Source organism: Alexandromys fortis, unplaced genomic scaffold (assembly GCF_014885135.2).
Source record: "Alexandromys fortis isolate MF-2015 unplaced genomic scaffold, M_Fortis_MF-2015_v1.1 scaffold_218, whole genome shotgun sequence".
Taxonomy (NCBI): domain Eukaryota; kingdom Metazoa; phylum Chordata; class Mammalia; order Rodentia; family Cricetidae; genus Alexandromys; species Alexandromys fortis.
Genome location: NW_026068112.1, coordinates 2357255 through 2370502, shown reverse-complemented (window position 1 = coordinate 2370502; position 13248 = coordinate 2357255). Strand labels below are relative to the sequence as shown.

General features: G+C 41.0%; 2 pseudogenes; one reads left to right on the top strand and one right to left on the bottom strand.

Moving 5' to 3' along the window:
- The window catches only part of LOC126489948 (deoxyribose-phosphate aldolase-like), a 16091-nt pseudogene extending 14091 nt beyond the window's left edge, over positions 1-2000 (bottom strand).
- A 3750-nt stretch (positions 2001-5750) lies between these two features.
- Positions 5751-6102, top strand: LOC126489956 (non-histone chromosomal protein HMG-17-like; annotated as a pseudogene).
- Positions 6103-13248: the final 7146 nt, after the last annotated feature.

Below are 13248 nucleotides of genomic sequence, written 5' to 3'. Positions count from 1 at the left end.
AGTACTTGTCTCTGTAGTTCCTGTTCATTTACCCAGATTTTCCATCTCCATCCTTCCCTTGGTTTGTGTTTTCTTCATTACTTCCATTTCATTCTTCAAGTCTTGAACTGCTTCCGTTACCTGTTTGATTGCTTTTTCTTGTTTCTCTTGGTTTTCTTGGGTATCTTTGAGCGATTTATTCATTTCCTCTACCTTTTTGTTTGTAATCTCTAATTGTTTATGGCAGTTTTTCACCTCCTGTTTAAGGTCTTCTATTATTTTCATATAATTCACTTTTGAGTCGGTTTCTTCTAATTCTTCTGGAGTAGGGTGTACAATTCTTCTTATTTCGGGATCTCTGGATTCTGGTGATGTCATGTTGCCTTTCAGGTTGTTGGAGGAATTCTTGCATTGGCGCCTTCCTGTCTCTTCCTTCAAATGGAGCCAGGAGAGGCCTGGTGTCTTGCTCTAGTCTTTGTTGTGACTGACTCTCTGGGTGTATCTCTTCAGTGTAGAAGCAGGAACCGTCCCATCCAGATGGAACTCCTCAGCACCAAAACATGGACGCCTGCTAGTCCAATGACCCGCGGACAAAAGGGGGAACTTGGGGGACAGGGTGGGGATGAGTAGACTACAGGAGACCCTGCTGCACAAGCTGAAGGTGTGTGTGCTCCCTTTCAGGGGTCCTTGAGGCCTGCCCGGTAGGCAGGCACACACCACTCTGGGTGGGTAGCCTTAGTGTAGGAGCAGAAAACTGTTCCTGAGCAAAAGACCTTGCAGAAAATGCATGCTTGGGGGGTGGGGTCGTGTGTAAGAAAGACAGCCCTGCAGAAGGAGCTGGGGAAGGGGGGTTTGTGCTCTCTTCCGGGATAATCCGCCCCTGAATAGCACACACTCATCCGTCCAGATGGAACTCCTCAGCACCTAAACAGGGCCACCTGGTAGCCCAATGATCTGGGGACAAAAGGAAGGACATGGCAGGCAGGGTAGGGTCCAGGAGAGCACAGGAGGCCCTGGAGCACAGGCTGATTGTGCTCAGGCTCCCTTACAGGGGACCTTGAGGTTTGCTCGGTAGGCAGGCACTCACTGCTCTGGGTGGGTAGCCTTAGTGTAGGAGCTTAAAACTGTTCTTGAGCACTGGTCCTAGCATACAGCAGGGCAGGGTTGAGGGGGTGCTGGGGGGCTGGGGTCGTGCTTGAGAAAGACAGCCCTGCAGAAGGAGCTGGGGGAGGGGGGTTTGTGCTCTCTTCAGGGACAGTCTGCCCCTGAATAGCACACACTCACCCGTCCAGATGGAACTCCTCAGCACCTAAACCGGGCCACCTGGTAGCCCATTTCTAATATTCTGTGTAGCACCACTAGATGCGCTTACTGGGAAAGATTCAGCATGTCTGACCTGGTGGCTTGCTTCATTGCGTCTGGCCCAGAGAGGGGAAGCATGGCCTCTGAGCTCACTTCCTCTTCCTCCCAGCATTCTGTTCTGTTTACTCCTCCCACCTATGTTTTAACCTATGAGGCCAAGCAGTTTCTTTATTACTTAACCAATGACCTTCCTCCATCAAATGACCACATCGGTTTTGGTGGCTCCATTCTTCATGCCCAGTCTTATCTCTTCCAGCTGTGTCTTTAAATGAGTCTGTCCAGCTGGAAAGCCGGTGGTCACTGATACCACAGGGATGTTGCAGCCTGCGGCCTTCAGGGCTTTCACAGCGTTGCACACCCGAGCGGGATAAACGCAGATGGCAGTCGTAGTGATGCCTTTGTCATGTATATTTAAGGCTTTCAAGAGGTCTTCCTGGATTGGATATCTGGCTTTGTAGCACAGACGTTGAACGTTAGAAAACGTGTCATCCCCGGAAAGTGTGGGAAGGTCTATAAACGTAATCCCTTTAAGGAGTCATGCCGCCTGCCATTCCTCCTTCATGCTTCTGTGAGCCTGGATCTGTTCTGCCCGCCTCATTCACCTGAACTCTGGTGATCCAGCTAAGGTCGAGTTCTGAGCCCCGACAGTGCATGGCCATCATGAAAACTGCCAACAACCAACTCGGGCTAAGGCTGCCTTGTACAGACTTAATTAATCTTTGTAAAAAGCCACTAAAGGGTTCTCGCTGGCCCTGTTTAACCCTGGTATATTATTCAATTCATTTTCCTAGTTTATGAATCCAGTCCCAAGCATTTAACTCTGCTTTGTAGCATAGGGACAAGATTTATTCATTTTTGAACCTATGGGTCAGCATAAGTACCCTCACCAAGAATTTGATCTTGGGAAGTTTCAAGTCCTTTTGATTTTCCCTGTTATTCTAAAATTTTACCCTCTTCCTTAAAATAACATCTAAACATCAACTGGGGCCCACCATCCAGGACTGCTGAAACTAACTGAAGCCCATCTTGTAGTGTTACCATAATGCTAGAAACCCATGTCTTTATTATTTCCCTAACAAATGAGGAATGCAAGCCATAAGTTATGACAGTTTGCTTAATTTCTTTTATATCATTCATTCCTATAGGTATCCATCTACCTTCTTTGGATACTTTTGGGCTTTTAGAACTTGATGCTTTGTCAGAATAGATTACAGGGTAAGAAGCTAAAACTCTGGGTAAATCTTCTCTGACACCTACTGGCAATGTTGAATCCTGTCCTTGTGTCTTTTTTCCCTGTTCATCAACTCCAATAATTTCCTCAATCATTTCAAATCTTTTTATTATTGTCTTTTGTAAATCTGAATCTTCTGGCCCATATACATTTCTAGTGATTTCATTAAGGCACCTAGCCTCTGTCCTTCATTCTACACATAGGTTTCCAAGGTCTGAAGCTTCTCCTTTAAGGATAACACCTCATCCTTGGACATTATTTGGATAGCATGCAGATTGCCATCCTGGAGAGATATGCTATCTGCTAACCTATCATAACTTTATAACAAATTTTGACTGTAAAATTCTACAGTATTAATTCTTTCAGATAATTTTTCAGTACCCTTAAATATGAATTCAATTTTGTCTGTCAAATTGTTACCCTTTTCAATAGTATTAATTTTTGTCCAGTAACTTTTGACTTTCAATGGTATTAATACTGTCAACTGGCTGTTCATTATTAATCTGTAAAGACAGTATTATTCCTAAAAGTGCCACATTCTTTCTTAAGGATAGACTATATGAAGTCAAAAAGTGAGTCCCAATGTCCAATAAATGGAAGTATCATCATAACCATATTAGCCTTGCAGACCACAATCCATAGTATTAGCAAAAAAGTTACTAAAATTTCAATATTGATGTAATCTAGCATATTGATTTATTAATTACCTGTTATGAGATCCAGTAAATTGTTTTAGGTGTAATAATCTTTATTGTCCAGCAGGTATTATGGTTGAAAACTCATGACTAGCAGAGATGCAACCGGGGGCAACAGGAAAGGTCCTGAGCCACTTTAGTTTCCTGCCTAGGTACTGGTTAAATACTGAAAAATATACTTTGCTTGATAAATTAAAAGCAATTAAATTCATTCCATATACAGAGCAAGAAACCCAGAACTCACAGGCAGAGAGCACAAACTGGAAGTTGCACAAGTCGTCACATGGCAAGGAATTGTGCCAGGGAACCACACCAGGGAACGCAGCAGTGGGGGCAGGGGCTTGCATGCACTTAGGAAATTTCAAAGTCGCCACATGCAGTAAGCTCCGCAGTGGCACAGGTTCTACAAAAAAAAAAAAAAAAAAAAAAAAAAAAAAAAAAAAAAAAAAAAAAAAAANAAAAAAAAAAAAAAAACCTGCTTAAGTAAAAGCAAGCCAAGTAGGCAGGGTTGGGAGACTTTCTGGGCCCTGGACTGTAGTAAGTGGGGAGCAGCGGACTGCTTCCCACTGCCTGGCTATCTTTACCTAAAATAATTAGATGGAAACTGTATTCATTTAAACACACACTGCTTGGCCCATTAGCTCTAGCCTCTTACTGGCTAATTCTCACATCTTGCTTATCCCATTTCTATTAATGTGTATTGCCACTTGACTGTGGCTTACCAGCATGAGTCTAACAACCATCCGTCTTGGGTAGGAGAAGCATGGAGTCTGCCTGACTCTGCTTTCTTCCAACCAAAATTCTGTTCTGTCTACTCCAACCACATAAGGGCTGGCCTATCAAAAGGCCAAGGCAGTTTCTTTATTAACCATTGAGAGCAACACATAGACAGATGACCCTCCTACATCACTGGACCAGTTAGGCCTTTAGGCCATCCACTCAGTAGGTGTGGAGTCTAAATCCATGTGGGGGCCAGATGAAGATGGATACTTAAAAGAAATCCCACACTAGCTCAGAATTGAGAATAATAGATGGCTATTTATTTATGGGTAGACTCACAAATCAATATCCTCTGCTGTAATGGAGAACAGCATCTGAATCCTGCAGCATGAAAAGAAGCCGGATGCATGCTTTACATGGTCATAAGTAGTATAAGAGGTTACACCCAAGTGGGTGGGTTGTGTAGGAGGGTCTTTTATCTATGTGTTGCTTTCATTGGTTTAATAAAGAAGCTGCCTTGGCCTTTTGATAGGCCAGTCCTTAGGTGGGTGGAGTAGACAGAACAGAATTCTGGGAAGAAGAAGGTGGTGTGGCAGATGCCATGGCTCTCTTCTCTGAGACAGACACTGGTTAGACTCATGACAGTAAGCCATAGTCAAGTGACAATACAGATTATTAGAAATGGGTTAGATCAATATGTGAGAGTTAGCCAATAAGAGGCTGGAGATAATGGACCAGGCAGCAATTTAATTAATACAGATCTCCATGTGGTTATTTTGGGGATTAAGCAGCTGGGCGCCAGGAACAAAGCCCTTAGCTCCCTTCTACTACAGAGTGGCTGCCCAACGTAGTCTACTAACTCCACATAAAACCTGTGAGGGCTTAAAAAGGAGAGAGAGAGAGAGAGTTTAACACAGCTTTTTACTGTTCCTGGGTGGCATACCACAGAGAGAATTCCTCACTCAGCAGAAAAAAAAAAGGGCCACACCATTTTAAAACATGGCTTTCTGGGCCCTGCCTGGGCCCAGCCGCTGGTGCTAACTCCAGCTATGGTGCATTTGTGGGCCTGGGTGTTTGTGTGTCTGCTTGGGATCAGTAGGAAAGTAGCTGAGACCTTGCCCTTGGCTCAGCTCTTCCTGCCTGGGCAGACAGCAGGATCAGGCTTGGGCAGGCAGGAGACCATGGCGGATTCCTGCCACCATACACAGAGATGTTTCCAGGCTGCTCAGTACTCTGCATGGCAGATTTGGGTGTAACTCAGATAAAAAGCTCATTCTCAGAGTTAAAGTGTTGAGTGTGGCTCCTACCTGGAGGTGGGGGAAAAAAAGCCATGCAGTTTTAAAATGCTGGCCTTCTGGTCTATGCTACTAGCATGACCTCTTGCATGTCTCTTGCAGGAGACAGAATTTGGATGTGGTTTTGTGAGTAAAATGCTACAGCTTGCTTGATGGCATCGGGGACTGCTGTGTGCCTGGAACTGTGCATGGCTCAGGGGCACCAAATGGCTCTGATGCAGGAGTGGCTCCACCACACTGAACTGTGCTGATCTCATGCAGGAACTACCGTAATTATCTTAATAAAAGCACAGTTAAGGTTTAGACTGGGCAGAAAACAGGTGGTACCATATTACCTCTACATGGCGCAACTTCAGTTTTTAAGAAGTGCTTAGCATTTTAAGAAGAGCCCCACATTCAGCGCTGATGTTCACACACACACACACACACACACACACACACACACACACACACACACACACTGCCGCCATGCCCAAAAGAAAGGCTGAAGGAGATACTAAAGGAGATAAAGCCAAGGTGAAGGACGAGCCACAGAGAAGATCAGCAAGGGTGTCCGCTAAACCTGCTCCTCCAAAGCCAGAGCCCAAGCTTAAAAAGGCCCCTGCAAAGAAGGGAGAGAAGATACCCAAGGGGAAGAAAGGGAAGGCCGATGCTGGTAAGGATACCAATAATCCTGCAGAGATTGGAGATGCCAAAAAGACCAGGCACAAAAAGCTGAAGGTGCTGGAGACGCCAAGTGAAATGTGTGTGTTTTTGATAACTGTGTACTTCTGGTGACTGTACAGTTTGAAATACTATTTTTTATCAAGTTTTATAAAAATGCAGAATTTAAAAAAAATGCAGAATTTTGTTTTACCTTTTTTTTAAAGCTATGATGTTAGCACACAGAACACTTCATTGTTTTGGAGGGGGAGGAACATGTGTCACTAGCAGTGTCTCCCAAGCTGGATGGATGATGGTTCATGATGGAAAACATCTTTCCCTGATAATTTGAAAGACTCCTCTTGGCTCCCAGAAGAGACGTCCTGGGGACATGTTGACATATGTGGCCACCATGGCACAACATGCCTTGTGTGGGAAAACTCAGTTCATTTTTATATCCTTCTCCCCCTGTACCATCAACATAGACTTAACTCCCTTAAGACCAGAGACCTGTGGGAACCTGATCCCCAAAATTGGTTTTGCCAGTCTGTTGGGCAATCTGGACTTTGCAGTGATATCATTGAGTGCCCTCAAAATCTTTATAGAAGATTGTGGATCCGCAAATTGATAATTCTGCCATTTTCATTTCATTTCCTGAAAGTCGGGGTCAGCTTGTGAAGAGTTGTGAAACAACATCCTCAATGTGAAATGTCAGCCCTCCCTCACTCTAAACTCCTCCCCCTTTTCAGAGCATCCAATGAAGACTCACTGGGTTTTATATTGGCTTTCTGATTTTGGTAGTCCATACAAGAAGGGAATTTGGAAGTTCTTGTATACTGTTACTGATTGTCTGCCCATGTTCTGCCTGGAAAACCATGATTGTTTATGAAAAGTATCTTTAATAAAGCTGGATACAGTTAGGCTTGGAAAAAAAGACCTCTAAATGGGTCATAGTGTTAGATAGACATACGTAGGCTTGGGAGAGAGAAGGAAAAGAGTATTAAAAAAATTATAAAGTTAATGCTTAAAAATGGATAAAGTCTTTAAAGAGACAGAATAAAGTAAAGTGATAGAGTAAAAATAAGCCACATAAAAATGGAAAATTCACAGAGAGTCTGGATTCTTTGTATTACTGTATTTTCTTTAAATTTTTTTTTACTGTAAAGGAGCTAAGTACAGAGAGACATTTCATTATATGGGCTGCCAAGATAAACCAGAATGAATATCATAAGGGTATTATGACTTCACAATTTGGGTCTAAGGATCTGATGCTTTGGAAAAGAGGTTCTTCTTTTGTTTTCACAGAGGATGAGACCCTGTGGATTGCTTCTATCCCAATATAGTATGATAGACCACACCCTCCTGAAAGATCACCATGAACACCTTCAGAAAATTACTTCACTCAACTGCCGACTGACATGAACTTAGCAGACAGGTTATACCATGAAAGACCTGAATAACAGTGACCTCATACAGCAGGAAGCAGTTTGGAGAGAAAAAATTGTGCCTATATTCCTAAATATTGTTTATAAATGTTCTTTTACATTTAAAGGAGGATATGATATAGATATGAATAATTTGCATTGGTATAAATTTTGCCTTATTGATAGAAATTTAAGGTCAATTTTGTTATATGTATATGTATTTCTGATATTGATTAAGGTATTGTGATTGTGTAGTTCATTTTTAAAATGTAATGTATAATTAGGATATATAGGTTGTTAGTAGATAATCATCGATAATAGTCAAGCTTGTAGTCATGTTAGTTAGATTTTCTAGATATATAGAGATATATTTCAGTTAGACAGACATTCTTCATATCCTTTCAAAGACTACAGAATATGGCATTTTAAATGTTTTAATAACTTAGGGTTTTTCATCACAGTGAGACACATCTGCTCCTGGCAGCACCAATCTACTTCAAGAGGAAGATGGGCATTGAAGAGGCTCCTTATGGAGTTGGTTAGCCATTTTGGCAAGAAACTGCTCTTGCCTGGACTGTTGCATAAACTGGACATGAAGAACCCGCAGAGAGAGGACTGCTGAACTTGCCTAAAGGTGAGATGGTCTTTTGGGGTTCCTGATTTATGAAATAGTCTGCGAGGCATTTTGCAGGATATAAAAAAAAAGTGACTGAACTGTCTTTGAAATTTCCTGCTTCATGGAAATGTCTGCTGGATACTATGGGCCTATAGGCTGAAAATGGATACCCCAAAGGTACAAAAGAACTTTGGGTGACTGTCCAGGCAGTGAGATATCTCTGTCATTTCTAGAGTTTTGGAAGTTTTTTACTTCTTTGATGTAGTTGAAGAATGGTTAGCCATAGTTTTCATTGTTATGATTAAAGATAAAATAGATATAAATATTGTAACTGTAATTCTTGCTTTATAACTGTTTTGCTATGTGTAATTTTACTATGTTAAAGTTAAAGCCTTTCCTTTTTGTTTAAACAGAAAAAGGAGAAATGGTGTAGGAGGGTCTTCTGTTTATGTGTTACTCTCATTGGTTAAATGAAGAAGCTGCCTTGGCCTTTGATAGGCCAGCCCTTAGGTGGGTGGAGTAGACAGAACAGAATTCTGGGAGGAAGAAGGCAGTGTGGCAGATGCCATGGCTCTCCTCTCTGAGACAGATGCTGGTTAGACTCATGCTGGTAAGCCACAGTCAAGTGGCAGTACAGATTATTAGAAATGGGTTAGATCAATATGTGAGAGTTAGCCAATAAGGGGCTGGAGATAATGGTCCAGGCAGCAATTTAATTAATACAGATCTCCATGTGGTTATTTCAGGAATTAAGTGGCTGGGCACCAGGAACACAGCCTGTCGCTCCCTTCTACTACAGGTGGGTAACTTAAAGGCTACTGGCTGGAAGATTTCCTATAGGAGTCTTAGCACTGTTGGATAAAGGAATGCACTATATCAAATTAGTGGATATTTTGTTAAAAATGTGCATTCTGAAATGATATACTCCTTAATTAAAATGGTAATTAAATAGAAATTCATAAACCAGGCATGATATGGAAGTCTCTGGCTTTGAACAGAGTAGTCTGAAGACAGAGGCTGACTCAATCAACTCTGACTCTGAGGCTAACTTGGTTCATAGAGCAACTTCTAGCAGAGCAGACATGCAGAGAGACAATTATAGGTGGGAAAACCAGACAGGAAGTAGAAATGATGTAATGAGAACAGGAGAATTCTGGGAAGGAGGAAGTTGATTCCTCCCACTCCTGCCCAGACCACAGAAGCAGCAGGATGTGATCTGCCTCACTGAAAAAAAGTGCTGAGCCACATGACTAACATAGATCAGAAAAAATGGGTTAATCAAGATGCGAGAGTTAGCCAGTGAGAGGCTAGAGCTAATGGGCCAATCAGCTTATAATTTATGGAGACCTATGTGTGATTTTATTTGGGGCAAAACAGCTGGGGGTACCGGGAAAAACCCCAACAACAAACAAGCAGGCCTGACCGCTCATGTTACAGAATGGAACCCTACGTGGATAACTGCATCCACATAAAGCCTGAGAAAGCTTGGAAAAAACTAGAGTAAAGCATTTCAGTTTTCAGCCTTAGCAGGAAACAAACTGAGCTGTTTTAAAATGCAGGCTTTTGGGGCCGTCCTGCCAGTAAAAAATCTGACTCTTTCAATCAGGCAGTACAGACTATGGAGCTACGGACGCAATGTTGTAGCTTGCTTCCTGGAAAGAATCTTGAAATGCCTTAGGAGCTTTTCAGTGTTGTTTACACACTGTACCAGCTTGCTTCCTGGCAAGGATCTTAAAACACCATAGAGTTGTGGCAAAAAGAACTTCTCCATAATATTAGCAAATTTAAGACTTATATGGTCAAAAAAAGAGAGATATACAGTAAAAAGAGATTCAAAGAGGAAGAAAATCTCTAAATGGTTTACAGTGTGTTAAAAATATATACAGGCTAAAGATTAAAGTTCTCAAAAAAAGAAGAAAGAAAGAAACAGAGTAGCCTGGGAGACAGAGACAGATGGATCTCTGTGAGTTCAAGCATATCCTGGTTTAAAGAGGGAATTTCGGGACAAAGATATACAGAGAACCTGTCTCAAAAAGCCAAAAGTTAAAAGTAAAAATAAAAGAAATAGAGTTTAAAATAAAGCCATGTAAAGATAGAAAATACACAGAGAATCTTGATACTGTGTTATTATGCTCTTTTTGAATTGTTTAAATGCTGAGGAAGGAGCAACAGCTACTATAAGATATTTGCTTATAAATGATGCAGAATCAATCCAAGATAGGTATTTTGAAAATGCCTTGGCTTCAAAATTGAAGTCAAAAGGTATGTTACTTTGGAGAAGAGATTTTGCTTTTGCTTCCACAGAAAATGAGGGGCTGTGGATTTATTCAGAATTAAGAAAAATCCAGTTTGATCAAGGAAGACCACTGGAGAAGTCTCCACCAGGAATAGATGGCCCAGATGTCTGAGTTCTTCATCCAGAACAGATTCAAGACTGCTGCCTGAGATGATCAAGACTCACAGTATACTTCAGTCAGGACTTGATGATATTTCTAAATTTTCTTTAGGTCCCCATAAGATTATCAGCACCCCCAACCAGCGGGAAGTAGCCTAAAATACTACACCCACATTCACAAAAAATGGACCATGGATATTTTCCTTTGTTTTTGTTTTTGTTTTTTTTTTAAAAAAAAAAAAAGAGGGTGAAGTGGTGTGCGAGAATGGTCTGTAATCTGTCAATCATGTTATAAATAAATGTTGATTGGCCAGGCAGGAAATATAGGTGAGAAAACAAGACAGGAAGTAGAAATGATGTAAAGAGAACAGGAGAATTTTGGGAAGGAGGAAGTTGATTCCTCCCACTCCTGTCCAGACAACAGAGCAGCAGGATGTGATCTGCCTCACTGAAAAAAGGTACTGAGCCACATGGCTAACATAGATCAGAAAAATGGGTTAACCAAGATGCAAAAGTTAGCCAGTGAGAGGCTAGAGCTAATGGGCCAATCAGCTTATAATTTATGGAGACCTATGTGTGATTTTATTTGGGCAAAACAGTTGTGGGGGACCTGGTGGTAGGACAGAAAACACAAATAAGCTGGCCTGTTCATGTTACAATGTATCAAAAAGAAGAAAAGAAAGAAAGAAAGAAAGAAAGAAAGAAAAAAGAAGGAAGAAAAGAAGGAAGAAAATAAGGAATAAAAGAAAGAAAAAAGGGAGAGAGGATGAAAAAATATGATTTACTCTTGAATTTCAGCTAAAATATTTCAGACTGCTGTTGAAGGAGCTGCGGGCCTGCTTTTCATCCCGCCCGGCGCCTGCACGGCTAGCTTTACACCAGAAATAACAACACACAAATTGTATTCTTTTAAACACTGTTTGGCCCATTAACTCTAGCCCTTACAGGTTAATTCTCATATCCCGATCAACCCATCTCTAATAATCTGTGTAGCATCAGTCTTACCGGGAAAGATTCAGCATGTCTGACCTGGCAGCTTGCTTTATGGTGTCTGCCTGGGAGAGGGGAGCATGGCCTGTGAGCTTGCTTCCTCTTCCTCCCAGCATTCTGTTCTGTTTACTCCTTCCACCTATGTTTTAACCTATGAGGGCCAAGCAGTTTCTTTATTTTTTAACCAATGACCTTCCTCCATCATTTCCCCTTTTTCTGTTTAAACAAAAACAAGGAAGGCTTTAACTTTAACATAGCAAAATTACATATAACAAAACAGTTATCAAGCAAGAATTACATTTACAATATTTATATCTATTTTATCTTTTATCATAACTAAGGAAAACTATAACTATACATTCTTCAACTCCATCAAAGACTCCAGAAGGATATAATACTACCTAAGCAAACAAGAAGTCCAAAACTCTAGAAATGACAGAGACATCTCGCTGTCTGGACAGTCACTCAAAGTTCTTTTGTACCATTGGGGCATCCATCTTCAGCCTACAGGCCCATAGTAACCAGCAGACATTTCCATGAAGCAGGAAATTTCAAAGACAGTTCAGTCACTTTCTGCTGTGTCCTGCAGAATGTCTTGCAGACTCATGAATCAGGAACCCCGATAGATCATCTCACCTTTAGGCAAGTTCAGCAGTCCTCTCTGTGTGGGTTCTCTATGTCCAGTTTATGCAATAATCCAGGCAAGAGCAGTTTCTTGCCCAAATGGCTATCAAACTTGATAAGGATCCTCTTCGATGCCCATCTTCCTCTTGAAGTAGATTGGTGCTGCCAGGAGCAGAGTGTCTCATTGCCATGAAAAGCCCTAAGGTATTAAAACATTTTAAATGCCATATTCGATAATCTTTGAAAAATATGAAGAATGCCTATCTAAAATATATCTATGTACATCTAGGAAATCTTAACTAACATGTCTACAAGCTTGACTATCATCGATGATTATCCATTAGCAACCTATATTTCCTAGTTATACATTACAGTTTTAAATGAACTATATAATCACAATACCTTAATCAAGAGCAGAAACACATATACAAATAACAAAATTGACCTTAAAATCCATACCAATGCAAATTATTCATATCTATATCATATCCCCCTTTAAATGTAAAAGAATGTTTACAAACCATATTTGGGAACATGGGCACAGTTTTTTTCTCTCCAAACTGCTTCCTGCTGAATGGGTGCATCGTTAATTAGATCTTTCATGGTATAACCTATGTGCTAGTTTCATCTCAGTTGGGAGTTGAATGAAGCAATTTTCTGAAGGTGTTCACAGCAACCCTTCAGGAGGGTGTGGTCCATCATACCATATTGGGATAGAAGCAATCCGCAGACTCTCACCCTCTGTGAAAACAAAGTAAGAAACACCTTTCCAAAGCATCATGTCCTTAGTTCCAAATTTAAAGTCAAGGCATTTTCAAAATATCTATGTTGGATTAGTTCAGCAGCATTTATAAACAAATATCTTTTAGCAGCTGTTGCTCCTTCCTCAGCATTCAAACAATTCAAAGAGAGCATAATAGCATACAGTATCAAAATTTTCTGTTTATTTTCCATCTTTGTATGGCTTTATTTTAACTCTATTTTGTTTATTTTTACTTTTATTTTATATTCTCTGTATATCTTTGTCCTGGAATAACTCTGTAGACCAGGCTGTCCTTGAACTCTCAGAGATCCTTTCTGTCTCTGCCTCCCAGGCATTGGGATTAAAGCCCTGTGCTACCACACCTTGAAGTCACAGAGGTCAATCTCCCTCTGCCTCCCAAGTGTTGGGATTAAAGGTGTGTACTACCACACCCAACAACTCTCTTCCTTTTTTTTTTTTACTTTAAGAACTTCAACTTTTAGCCTGCACATATTTTTAACACACTGTAAATC